At 41.0% G+C, this 14928-nt stretch overlaps 1 pseudogene; it reads left to right on the top strand.

The window, feature by feature from the left end:
* Positions 1 to 136: 136 nt before the first annotated feature.
* On the top strand, positions 137 to 14928 carry LOC140223312 (uncharacterized; annotated as a pseudogene).

The following is a 14928-nucleotide window of genomic DNA, read 5'->3' on the forward strand; positions in this document are numbered from 1 at the left end:
TGTCAAGCTTCTGGATAGAGGATTAATATGGACAAGTCATCGATTCATTTTACGAAGGGCTGTAGATAGTCTCTTCGTGAGGTGATCAAGCCATAATGAATCTCTGAGTGAAAAATACATGGGCATGCCAACAGACATGGGTGTTTCCACTAATGGGGCTTTCAAATACATTAAAGATCGTGTGTGGAAAAAGGTCCAGGGCTGGCTGGAGAAGTGCTTGTCATTGGGTGGCAAGGATGTACTGATTAATCAGTTGCGCAGGCTACACCTACTTATTCGATGTGCTGCTTTAAGCTCCCTAGAGGTTTATGCCATCACATCAATAGTTTATTGAGGAACTTCTGGTGAGGTAGCAAGGATAGAAAAATTAGAACGTATTGGGTCACTTGGGATAAGATGATCAAACCAAAGTGCATGGGCGGCCTGGGCTTCAGCGATATTGAGCTGTTTAATGTTGCGTTACTAGCGAAATAGGCATGGCGCATCCTCATGGATGAGAGCTTGTTAAGTGCGCGAATTTTAAAAGCAGTGTACTTCCCAAATGTGGATTTCTTATATGATAATCTGGGGTTTTCTCCTTCTCAAATATGGCGATCCATACTTGATGGCAAGGAAGTTCTGGAGCAGGGATTAATTAGGAGGATTGGAACCGGAGAATCAACACATGTATGGAATATGAATTGGATTTCGGGATCAAATTATCTTCGCCCCATTAGGATGGACTTGACAGATCCTCCGCAAATGGTTAGCGAGCTGATAGATCACATGACGGCCTCATGGGACGTCCAAAAGCTTCATGCTGTTTTCTGTCCGTCTGATGTTGACACAATTCTGAATATACCCCTCTGCACTCGGAAACAAGGGGATTTCTAGGCATGGCACCATGAAAAGAGGGATATTTTCTCAGTTCGTTCAACTTACAGGATGTTGGTTGTAAACAAAGAACGAGCTACAACATATCTAGAGAATATTGCTGGGAGATCAGATTTAAGGTCCGAGGAAAATGAATGGAAGTCGCTATGGTAGGTTAAGGTACCATCAAAGATACATGTGTTCTTGTGGAGGCTTGCTCATCACTCCTTGCCGTCAGGTGATGTACTGCACCATAGGAACATGACTACTCGAAGCACCTGTTCGATCTGTGGTATGCCTGATTCTTGGAAGCACTTATTGATAGAGTGCAATTTGGCGAAATGCGTGTGGGCTCTGGAACGCGAGGAAATTACATAGCTGATGAGTGAAACTCAGGAGACTAAGCCTAGGGGATGGTTAGTGGCTATTATCAGCTCGCTAAAGCATGAGGATCTGACGAGGATGGTGGTCACTCTTTGGGCCATCTGGTATGCTCGCAGGAAGGTGATTCACGAGAGCTCTTTTCAAAGTCCTTTATCTACTTACTGTTTTGTGAACAATTTTATAGCTGACTTGAAGATGATCAAGACGGTGCACGCAGAGTCAGTGAGACGTACCCAAGGTGTCCCACCTTGGTGGATCCCACCACCACCGGGCCTTGTTAAAATCAATGTCGATGCAACCACTTCGAAGAATTCAAGCATGGCAGTGACGACTGCCATGGTTAGGGACGTTGCAGGAAACTTTCTAGGAGCGTCTGCACTGGTGATTCATGGACTCTCAGATGCAAAGATCGTCGAGGCTATTGTGTGCAGGGAAGGCCTGGCATTGGCGAGTGATCTTATGGTTCAACACTTCAGGCTAGGATAAGGAATCAAGGTGGGAGAAATGGCTGCTCATGACCATATCATCAGGGAGATAAAGGCTACAGCAGCACAGTTTGGCGCTGCTGATTTTGTTCATAAAAACAGGCGCTCCAATATGGATGCTCACACTATCACAAGGAGTGCGATTTATGCTGAGTTTGGTAGGTAAGTTTGGCTGTTAAATCCATCTCAAGGCGTTTGTAACTTTATAACTCTGTTGATGAATAAAGAATTATGCCAAAAAAAACTATACAGGACAATTGTAGATGTTGACTGAAATAGTGAGCAGCAGCCATCTTAAATACATGTCGGCATATATGGTAAATGGGCCTTTTTCCCATTTCGGTAAGTGTTGGCATGAGAATTAAAAGGCATGCACAACTTATTATTTGTTTTGTGCTTCATATGATAGCAATGAAACGAATTGGACTTGTTAATTCTTTATTGGATTGGTAAAATGAAGATCTTATGCCTAGATCTATTTTACAGCTTATTATTCAGTCAGGATTGTTATTGCTCCCGTATTGTCAATATTTGCGGTTTACATTCTTTTCCTCTACAAGAAAGTAAATATTATTGCCTAACCCATTCCTTTAGCAAAAGTCCAATGGCGGCATCACAATATAAGGACACGTTGGCAATATATGTGCAGGTATCTATCAACTTTGCAGAAGAACCACATGTACATGTCACGTCACCACTTTGGTACCGTACCTTTCCTTATACCCTGCAGAAAGGATAGGGAAAAAAAGAGAAAAGAGAGCTAAGAAGCATCTTCAATCCTTTTTTTCTCTCTCTTTTTTCAGAAAATTAAAATCTGCCACTACTAAAAGAACATAAATCACTAATTTCTAGTGTTTGGGGGGTTTAATAACAACCGGCATTTCTCAACTGCCAAAACATGATACTACACGACAAGCTGGTCTGGTAATACTAATTGAAGTGTGCGTGTATGGGATCATCTGTGTTTGCACTACAACATATATGGTCTTCAGTGACGTTTCATTTATCTTATTAAAACTGGTTATTTCGTCGTGCTTCATAATTTGTGGCACTCGTGTGATGAAAATTTATTTGTCACCTATACCCTATAATAAAAGGCATTCAGTGACAAAACCAGTTTTTTCATCATAAATTTTTATGACAATTCTTCTATCGTCACTAACGCTCGTTTTTTTGTCACTATCAAGCACAAGAAACGTCATAAAGTACATTGTGGCCCAACAAAGCCCCCACGTATCGAGCAACATGTTTTTCGGCCAGGCCTACTTAGTGAACATTTGTTTTGGGCTTGACCACATCAGAGAAAGTACTATTTCTACCTGTAATCCATTTTCAGGTCCATTTTCAATTTTTTTATGGCAGGCCCGATTGCTTTTGGGCCAGGCTCATTTCACACACTCTTTCTTTACTCCCCAATAATTTATGGGCCAAGTCACTTTTGGCCCATTTCAGTTTCGGCCCAATCACATTTCTGGGCCCAGCCCGTTTAACAGCCCATATTAAAGCAAAGAACATATTTAACAGGTTCCAAAAAAAAATCAAAATATTCACATTATTAACCAAATCCTTGGTGGCTAAATAAGGATCCACATCATCTCTGGAAGAGAAATACGATAGAGCCACTTGCATCTACCGACAAAATGCCTTTCCTGGCTCTGCAACAAGCAATCTGTGGCCACCAGCAAGCACTGCTTCACTGCCATGTTTAGGAAGTTGACAGTTGCCTTCACCACGGCCTGATCCATCTAGTCCCTTATTCTGCAGTATTACAACAGACTACATTTTAGTAATCATAATTTTAGTTACCAAATAAAAGCTGAAGACGTATGCTTTTGATGCAGAAAAGGCAACTATATTTTTCAATTGTCTATGCTTCATCCTTAATAATCATGGTTAAGTTCAGTAAAGCATCATATGGTAATAACAGTTCAAATATATGTATTATGGCGCATTTATAGTCCGTATTTCATGTCAAGGAAAAAATGTAGACATGAAATGCTGCGTAAGATTAATATATGATGAATTTACACAAACCTGAGTATGATATGCTCTATACTGGTCAAGCTTTTCCCTGCCATTTTCTCTATGCCCGAAGTTGTCTCTTTTCCCAGCCATTTTCTCTATGTCCAAAGTTGTCTCCTTGCAGCCAGAAAAATTGGGCAGCTATGAGATCAGTAGATAACCTGCAAAATACAAGGAATAAATTAAAATAAAAGGATAAGGCACACTATGTAGGCACACTGCTGTTTGTTTAGTTACATACAACTTTTCTATTACATAGACTATGTAGGCACAGAGAAAAGAGAGCGAGCAGCAGGGCACCACTGAAACTAGCTACAATCTCAACATCAGCTAGAGCTACACGAACTGCTACTCAAGGCAAACAAAGAAGGAAAAGAAAGAACACAGGAAACTAATAATTCGAGGCAACATAGTTACATTCCAGGCAAGCAAATAAGTAGCGGTTGCCTAATACAAATTTTACAATATTGCCCAAATACGACCAGTCACAAATATTATCCAAACTCCAAACACTATAGCAACTAGATAGGTTGGTTGAAGTGTCAGAGACACAAAGTCCCAATTCCAGCTCTCCCCTTGGAATCAAGCAAGTCCCCCATAAAGAAAAGATGAATAATTACGGCAGAGAATGACACATCTGTAAAGTTGACGTCTATAAATACAAGATCCAGGAAGCAAGGACTAGACCACTAGCAGGACAAGGTTCAATCACACAGATCACTGATTTCACACTAATGCTACAAGTAGTACGACTAGAAGAATATCCAAACTACACCGATCAAGGAATAAACTACAAGAAGAACTACTGCTACTCCACGGAAACAATGATACCTTGCTCTCATCGGCTACAGGATGATCATACATTCGGATATTGCCATTGTGAAAAGTTATGCAGAGTAACCAGCTGTTGGTGAAGGGAAAGCAAACGAGCAGCAACATCCTCCATGACACCCTGCATAGGGAGAAGTTAGAGAAGAACATAAGCTTGGATGTACAGAATGCAGTTGTAAACAATTTGATATTTTCGATCGTCAAAATGCAGAAACATAAATAATGTCAGAGATTTGCTAAAAAAACGTGTATGCAAGCACAAACAAACAAAACATATTCTACCTTGCCTGTCGGAAGCAAGAACACGTACGAAAGTCTTTCCAAGCAGTAGAAGGCCTGCTTAGAAAAGAAATTACGCTACGGCCAACTGCACCATGAATACAGACCAGATGTCATACTTTCTTATGATAACCAATGGAGATTTGCCTTTCCTTTTCCAATTCTATGGCAAAGAATGTTTAAATTCAACACGAATATTCAAGCTAGCTCCTAAATTCGGACAATATGAACCAAAAGCCATGCTTCATCTCAACTCAAGTGCTAGCATTAGCTCAAAACAGGCGTATGGAAAAGACTAATGCAACTCACCTGGAGCCGGAGGGGAGGAGAAGCGATCCAAGGCAAGATGGATCCCGCGCCAGATCTATCTCCTCCATCTCGAAAGGAGGGGGATCCGTTGGCTCCTCCGTGGCCTCCGCGCACACTAGAAAACCTACCTTTAGTCCCTGTTGGACAAGATCATAGATCCCGAAAATTTAACCGGGACTAAGTATTCGAGACAAAAGGAGGTCCTGTAGTTCCGAGTCATTCATCTGAAACTAAAGATCCCTTTAGTCCCTGTTAGTAATACCAACCGGGACTAAAAATATTCCAAAAAAAATAAAAAAAAGGCCCGCCCATGCCGGCCGCCCACCCCGGCTCGCCCGCGGCCGCCCGCCCTCACCCGCCTCGGCTCTGCCACCGCCCGCCTCTACCCACCTCCGCTCTGCCCACCCGCGCCACACACACCGCCCGCTGCTCGCCCGCCCGCTTGGCCACTCACCATCCCGCCGCCTTCGGCTGGCCGGCGCTGCTCATCCGCGTGCCACTACCCTGCCCTCGCCCCACAGCCGCCCCTCATTGCCAGTAAGGGGTGAGCAGATGGGGAAGGGGAGGGGCAGCAGAGGGGGAGGGGGCGGGAGAGGAAGGCAGAGAAGAGAGGAAGGGGAGGGGGCGGTGGTGGCTCAGAGAGGAGGAGAGGGAGGAGAGAAAGTGCCGGTGGAGGGAGAGAGGCTGCCTGCGCAAGGATAGGAAGGGTGAGGAGAAGATAAGATGGAGAGAGAGGAGAACCGCGTGGAATGGGCGTTTTGTCCCGGTTGGAGCCACCAACCGGGACAAAACGCTCCTCATCCCACTAGCTATTACAACTGGGACTAAAAGGGGGGACTTTAGTTCCGGTTGGTCTTTGCAACCGGGGTTAAAACTCCCCTGTCAGTGGCCTTCGGTGGCTCATTTTTGACTCGGGTCCATAAGCTTTCCATAAAAAAATTAGATGTTTTTGATAAAGTGAGACTATAGATCATTCATGAATTGATACATCTTTCACAAAGTTCCATATAACTCTAACTCAAACTATGAAATTTGTATACCACCAAACATTTTTGAACTTGTATAACTCAAATTTGGACACATTCTTATATTTACCTTGATATTAGAAAATATGAAGTTACATTATCACTTGTTATGCAATTTTTTTTCTATTCTCTATTTTGTACTCTGTTAGAAGAAAACAAACCCTATGAAAAAAATCTCAAAAATATCAATTAATGCAAATGCTATTAAATGAAAGAACGTGATTTTAGAAAAGTTCAGGAAAAAAGAACTATCAAATTTGAAATTTTTATGAGGGAGAAATACCAGTTAACAAGTTTTAGTTTTGGATTAAAAAGAGAAATATAATCTATTGCAGGCGTTGTTGTGTAGAGGTAGTCAGGTAGCCAGCACGCGCTGCCACACGGCGTGCTACCAATGGCCCTCGCGCCCCTGCAAACGGAACTTGTACTTTAACTATATTCATGCACCAAAATCAATGCAACTTGTTAGCGCAGTGGCAAGAATACTTACCATACACAAGGGGGGATCATTTGTTCGATTCCCAGGCGGCCTCTTGTTTTCTTCTAATTTTTTCCCAGTACATAGTTCGACCTGGCCCAGTCCCTCGGCCCAGCAGTCTCTAGCGGCCAGGTCCGAAATTGGCCAATGGGCCATGGTCCACTTAGAAGCAGGCTGGGAAGGCTGGGCTGAAAATAAGAATGAGGAGAGAAAAAAATATGCCACTTGATCAGAAACTTGGGACCCACTATGATAGGTGGGTCCATCTTGCAAGAAGGGACAATATCATTTTAAAAACATTCTAAAAGAAAATATATGACGAAACAATTTTATCATGGTAACGTTTATTAGATGCCATCTTGTGACAATTTATTGTTCGTCATGAAATGATATTAGTCTAGTTTGTGACAATTTTTTCTTCCTAGAAAATATCATAAAACAAAATATAGTAATGACGAAAAGCTCTAACGTCAGCACAGATTCGTCATAGAAGGTCACATTTCTTGTAGTGTTGTATTGTGTTTTGCAAAAAGAAAAAAGACCTGCCGCCAGGAGTAAGTAGAGTACATATACAAACTAGAGTGACGATCCCCCACATCAGTAAACCAGATAGTAACGATGATCCCCATGCCAATGAGACATGCGTGGATACAATGAACTAAACCTCATAAACTATTAAACTACTTAGGCATGGTAACTCAAAGGACAAATGGTAACTCTTTCCATCTCTCTAAAATATTTACTAATATATAAACTGCCACGCAAGGAAGCCGGGCCCTGCTCATTAGTGTTGAAGTGATTATTTAATTCCCACGTTTTCTGTATATTGGTTTAACATGCGATAAATGAAAGAATCTGTCATCCTTCGTCTGAAGTGAGACCCCCCAAGAATGTCTGTACAATTGTATGCAAAGGCTTTTACAATGCTACAAAGTTGGCGCCAAAAATTCTTTAAATTAAACAATCATATATTAAGTACAATGTCTGGGATGTTCATCCAATAATTGAAACATCTAGGTCATTTCAATCAAACTTAAGAAAAGGCATGTACAGGACTGATAATATAATTGCGTATGGAGATACTGTGGATCGATCTTGAACTATATATCTTCTTACTCACACCTTGATATATATGAGGGGTGGAGATGTATACCATAATTAAAAGGGAAACAAATTCAAACGCCTTTGAATTTATCTTTTAGAAGAGGCTTTAACGGGGATAGACTATCAGCTTGGACTAGACTAGTAGCTAAAATAGCCACTTTCTAACTTTCAAATGGGAGTGATAAATTTACCTGGGACTTGCATAAACTAGGTTATTTTTCAGTCCGGTCTATGTATCAATATCTGATAAACCAGGAGTTCTCCTTTTACAAATAAATTTATTTGGAAGCTAAATATTCCTTTGAAAATTAAGATTTTTCTTTGGTACCTCCAATGAGGTGTGATATTAACAAAGGATAATCTAGCAAAAAGAAACAGGATTGGGCGTCAAAAATGTTGTTTCTGTAATTCTAATGAAACAATTAAACATTTATTCTTTGATTGCCAGCATGCTAAAAATATTTGGAGGGTGGTTCGGATATCTACTGGGTTAACGCCACCTAGATCTTTAACTCATATGCTTGGTAATTGGCTAACATGCATAAGAATTGAAGAAAGAAGATTAATCTTTATCCCAGTCGCAGCTCTTATATGGGCAATTTGGTGTACTCGTAATGAAGTGTTTTTAGGAAAAAAAGATACGCTGTGTTCAGAGAGGCATATTGGCTACGATTCTGGTCCTTGCTGCTGCGTGAGGGAGCAAAGGAAACTGTACATTTAGCAAGCAAAGCATTGGAGGTAGTCGCTTTGGATATCTTCGCCAAGAACGGAGGGAGAAATAATAATAGACTTTGCTTATAATTTTTCCTTCTATATGCGAGCTCGTTTCCCTTTTCTTTTTGATCAGCTTATGTGTTGAATATTCTATAAAAATTTGGCTGTGTGCAGTCGCAGAGACCAGAATAATTTCCATTTTCAAAAAAAGAAACAAATACACAAACATACAAATGAGAGATACACACCGTGGAGCCAGTACTTAATGCAAGTAGATAGATAGAAAGGTACATACAGAAACATATAGATAGTAGGTAGATAGATACAGATATATACAGTCATCATATCAGATCATATATGCATGGATGAATGGCAGCTGATGGATGGAAAGGAAATGCTTTGGGCCACAAGAAAGAAAAAGAACAAGAACAAGAAAAGAAGATCCGTGCGGCCACGTCCTGTGGTCCGGGTGGCAGCACAAGGGCCTGGTAACTGATCCACCCCACGCGCACACCTGTATCTTTTGGATTCCCAATCTGGGTCCAGGAGCGCCGAGAGGCTCTGCTTGATCATGTGTGTGTGAGCACGCCCATGAACGAATCAAATATGAGGCAACCGATGGTGCATCCTTCTTGTGCATTCCTACATCTATCGTGGCCCAATCGACAGGGAGCTGAGGATCTAATAGAGTAGATATGTAGATATATCTGTAGCTTTTGTAAAGCAAAATTCAACGGTAGGAGGAAGCAGGCATACCTCTCCTCATGCATCTTACACTTTTGTGTCACTATCGTAGCTAGAGAAGTCCCCTTTAGTACCGGTGCTCAACCTTCCTTACCGGTTTCGCAACTGGTACTGCTAAGTAGGTACTATACCGGATCAAATAACCGATACTAAAGGGTCCATATTAGTATCGGTTAGTTGTACCAACAGATACTAAACTGTTTTTTCCTAAAAAATAAATTGACGAACACCTGGGAGGCCCCTGCACATGTGCATCACAAGTCACGTGATTTTCAAGCGTAATAATATGCGCGTGCGCAGCCCGTGGGATTCGAACCCACGACCTCTAGCCTCGCGCGAGCCTTCCTTACCATCTCACCTACATAGCACATGTGATGGAGTTGGTATGCTCCTCTTTTGAAGTAACCTGTGGAGAGGATTTTTGTACCGGGTGGTATTACGACACGGTACGAAAGCTACGAGGACCTTTAGTACTGGGTCATAGCACCACCCGGTACTAAAAGAGACCTTTTAATACCAGGTGATGTTATAACCCAGTACTAAAGGTTTCTCAAGGACTCCCAAATTTAATGTTAGCATTAGTACCAGGTCAAAAAGTGACTGGTACAAAGGTATGGAACGAAAGGTCGTTTGTCTAGTAGTGTATAGCCATTGCCATCCTAGCCGAATGGCTATCCTAGCCCGGAATATGTGTGCCTATCTTTCGCACCAGGGAGCTCCTCAAACCAAAGTTATGATTCTATTTCTAAATAAGCAACCAGCGATAGATGTGTGTCTTCAGTCAAGAACCGTTATAAAGTTTGACAAGGAACCCTACATGAGTGAAACTCAAAACTCATAACGGAAACTTTCCATCATTTATATACCTTTTGTGTAGTCATCACTTATGATTTCCTTGTGGAATTTTTTAGCCCTTTTTAAACTACACATAATCCATTAATGCTCCTCATTTGCATATGCATTGATGCCTCCAAACATGACATGTATTCTACGTATACTACTAGTATACTGGAAAACTCGGCACTCGTCCTAAGGCTTAGTACCGGTTGGTTTTTGACCCGGTACTAATATGAGCATTAGTACCAGGTCTAACGACTAGTTCCCTAGAAGCCCCCCATGACCCCCTTTAGTATTGGTTGGAGCCCTAACTTCCCTCTTATAAATCAGGCATCTTCTTCATCTTGCCCTAGCCATTTCCTCCAGCTCGGGCTTCATCCATTCATGGCGAAATAGGGGAAGTGCTGTCGGATTTTTGACCATTTCGTGGGGATTTCACTCATTCAAGTATTCTAAAGGTTAGAAACTTCATCCTCCCTTGATACATGGTTAGTATACTAAGTTTATGCTTTAGAGCTAGATTAATTTGTGATTTTTAGAATAGGTACAATGGAGAAATTTTCATTTATACGCATGTGTTATTTAGAGCTCGTATTTGTAATTTTTAGAATAAGCTACAATTTTTTTGGATGCTATGTTTCATATTAGTCAAAGAAATTGATATGAGGTTAGAGGAATAATTTCATAGTTTAGTCATTTACAAATATTAGCTAAATAAATTATGGTGTAAAATATAATTTGTTCATATTTTAGTCATTTGCAAATATGAGCAAGATAAATTATGGTACATAGAGATAATAAGATGAATAGAGGTATGTAATTAGTCATTTTTAGAATAAGCTACAATGGAGAAAATTTTCATTTATATGTTATGGTTGAGCTAAATAAATTATGGGGAAAAATATAATTTGTTCATAGTTTAGTCATTTGCAAATATGAGCTAAATAAATTGTGGTACATAGAGATGGCTACTGCTGCTGGAGGTAGTGGCGATGGTGGGGCGATCGTCATTCCTCTCGTGGTATGGGGAAAACCATAGTTGGCCCTCATGATAAGCTGAAGAAAATGAGCACGTGGGAGAGAGCAATGCTTTATTATTTGGAAAGATGTCATGAAGATGCTGTTGCGGCGGGTATAGAACCTCCTTTTGGTGGTCGTTATGCTCCACCGCCAGTCCAGGGTGTTTCAGGTCTACTGAGTAATACCGTCACTGGAGGCACAAATAAACCACAGGATGAGGCTAGGTCAGCGAAACCTTTATCTTCGCACCCAAGGATGCTTAAAGTTCTCCTAGATACTACTCAGTGGATGGTTTGTCGTAGTGTATCATATTGTTTGGGTCTGAAATTTAAATTTGTGTATTTCTATCTAAACTTTCATAAACATTTGAGTTTGTCGTAATGTATCATGTTGTTTAGGTCTAAAATTTAAATTTGTGTATTTCTATCTAAAGTTTGAGCAACATTTAAGTTTAATGGTATTTGTATCTTGTTTGTTGTGTTTCATGTATAATTGTATGGATGATCAGAATATCTTTGGTTCGATAATACTTTGTAGATGGATCGGCAATAGATATATAACACGGACAAATGCTCCATGAAGTACATTAATGGCTTGCATGATTTTCTCGATCTGGCAGAGGCTAACAAGCCGCCATCTGGTTTCATTTGTTGTCCATGCCGAATTTGCAAAAAGGAGAAGGATTACTCATCCAGAAAGACTATTCACGCCCACATATACAGTTTAGGATTCATGCCTAACTATTTTGTTTGGACCAAGCACGGGGAAAGAGGAGTTATGATGGAAGATGATGATGATGATAAAGAAGATGATAACTACATTCTTGACTAGACTCAATGAAGTGCCTTTGTAGATGCTGCAATGGGCTAGGCTAAAGAAGAGATGGTTGTAGAAGAAAGTCCTACTGATGATCTAGGTCAGGTGTTGTGAGATGCAAAGGAAGACTGCGAGAATGTGAAGGAGTCAAAGAAGTTTGAGCGTATGTTAGATGATCATAAGATATTGTCGTACCCAGATTGCAAACAGGGGCAAAAGAGTTGGGTACAACACTGAAAATGCTGCAATTGAAGGCAAAAAATGGAGTTTCTGACTAGGGTTTTGATGAGTTAATAAAAATCATAAAGAACATGCTTCCTGAGGGGAATGAATTGTCATCTTCAACATACGAAGCGAAAAAGGTTGGTTGCCCTCTGGGTTTTAAGGTACAAAAGATACATGCATGTCCTAATGAATGTATCTTCTATCGCGGTGAGGAATACGAGAAATTGGAGGCTTGTCATATGTGCGAAGCGCTGCGTTATAAGATCAGGCGAGATGACCCCGTGATGTTGAGGGGCAGGCTAGCAAGAAGAAAGTTCTTGCAAAGGTAATGTGATATTTCCATATAGTACCACGCTTGAAGCGTTTGTTCAGAAACAAGGCACATGCTAAGTTGATGCGTTGGAACAAAGAACAACGTAAGCAAGATGAAATGATCAGACACCCCGCTGATGGGTCCTAGTGGAGAACAGTTGACAGAGAATTTCCCGAGTTTGAAAAGGATGCAAGGAACATAAGTTTTAGTTTAAGTACGGATGGATTCAATCCATTCGGTGAGTTTAGTAGTGGTCATAGCACTTGGCATGTGACCTTATGTATGTTCAACCTTCCGCCTTGAATGTGCATGAAGCGGAAGTTCCTTATGATGCCGGTAAATATCCAAGGTCCAAAACAACTTGTTAATGACATTGATGTTTACCTAAGACTGTTGGTTGATGAATTTTTACTGTTATGGAAGGAAGAAGGTGTACATGTTTGGGATGAGAACAAAAGGCAGACTTTTAATCTACGTGCATTGTTGTTCGTAACCATCAATGATTGGCTGACGCTTGGTAATCTATCCGAACAGACAAACAAGGGATATCAAGCCTGCTCGCACTGTTTAGATGATACTTGCAGCATATATTTGAAACACTGTCAAAAGGTCATGTATATGGGCCATCGATGATTTCTTCCTGCTAAGCACCCGTTTAGAAAGAAAGGGAAGCATTTTGAAGGGGAGGAAGAAAAACATACTAAGCCCATTCACTTTAATGATAAATGTGTATTTTCTATGATAAAGGATGTGAGGATAGTCTTTGGCAAGGGCTCTGGTAGTCAACCTGTTCTGAACGACGAGGACGGACATGCACCCATGTGGAAGAAGAAGTCTATATTTTTGGAGCTACCTTATTGGGAAAGATCTTTGCATAAACGTGCTTGGCTTCCTAGGTACATATGGAAAAACAAAGGATACAATTGAAGCACGTTGGGACCTGAAATGTATGAAACAACGAGATGGCCTACATCCGAAAAAGAGAGGTGATGGACATTACTTGTATCCTACCGGTTACGCTCTCAACAAGGAAGAGAAGGAAAACATGTTTGAGTGCTTGAATAGTACCAAGGTCCCATCGGGCTACTCCTCGAATATACAGGGAACAATAAATATTAAAGAGAAGAAATTCATAAATCTAAAGGCCCATGACTACCACGTCCTGATGACACAATTGCTGCCTACTGCACTGAGGGGTATCCTACCATAGAATGTGAGAATGGCAATGGTGAAGTTATGTGCATTCCTCAATATGATTTCTCAGAAGGCAATCCATCCAAACAATTTACTAAAGCTGTAGAATGACGTGGTGCAATGCCTTGTCAACTTTGAGATGATTTTTCCACCTTCCTTCTTTAGTATCATGACCCACCTTCTCCACCTTGGTGAAGATATTTTTGTTCTTGGTCCTATATTTCTACACAATATGTTCCGTTTTGAGAGGTTTATGGCTGTTCTGAAGAAGTATGTTCGTAATCGTGCCCATCTAGAAGGAAGCATCACAAAGGGATATGGAATAGAGAAGGTCATTGAGTTTTGTGTTGAATTTATTGACGATCTAAGTTCGATTGGAGTCCCTGTATCATGCCATGAGGGGAGACTCAAAGGAAAGGGCACACTATGGAGGAAAGCTCGGATGGACATCGATGAGAGTACATTTTGTAAAGCACATTTCACGGTCCTGCAACAATGATCCCTGGTGGCTCCATACTTGGAGGAGTACAAGACCATTGTACGGTCCTCAAACCAGGGGGAAGACTGAGGCCTGGATTACAATTCATCACATTGAAACTTTCGCCTCTTGGTTGCGGCGATGACTGATGGGTGATGACATGATTGAAGAGCAACTAGCATGGTTGGCTAAGGGTCCATTTATCTCAGTATCGACATTCCAAGGATACGAGATAAATGGGTACACATTTTACACGAGAGCCCAAGACCAAAAAAGCACAAACCAAAATTGTGGTGTTCGTATAGATGCAATAGATAGCATTGGAAAAAAAGACAGATACTATGGTGTCATTAAGGAGATATTGGAACTCGACTATGGACCTTTGAAAATCCCTCTATTTCAGTGCCAATGGGTGAAACTTACTGGAGGAGGCGTAACGGCAGACAACTATGGCTGACAATAGTGGACCTAAATAAGATTGGATATAGAGACGAACCGTTCGTCCTAGCCAATGATGTGACTCAAGTTTTCTATGTGAATGACATGTTAAGCAAACCAAAAAAGAAGGGTGCTAATAAGTCAGATGAACAGCCAAAGCACCACATAGTTCTTCTAGGGAAAACAAAAATCGTTGGAGTTAAGGACAAGACTGACATTTCAGAAGATTATGATTAGTTTGATGATCTTCCTCCATTTTCAGTCGATGTTGACCCAACCATCCTGTTAGCCAAAGAGGATGCTCCATACGCCATGATCACAACCAAGGGACGTTCGTCAGGAGGAAGGTTATTAATGTTTCGTTGGATGATGATATGTAA

Source organism: Setaria viridis, chromosome 7, assembly GCF_005286985.2.
Source record: "Setaria viridis chromosome 7, Setaria_viridis_v4.0, whole genome shotgun sequence".
Taxonomy (NCBI): Eukaryota; Viridiplantae; Streptophyta; class Magnoliopsida; order Poales; family Poaceae; genus Setaria; species Setaria viridis.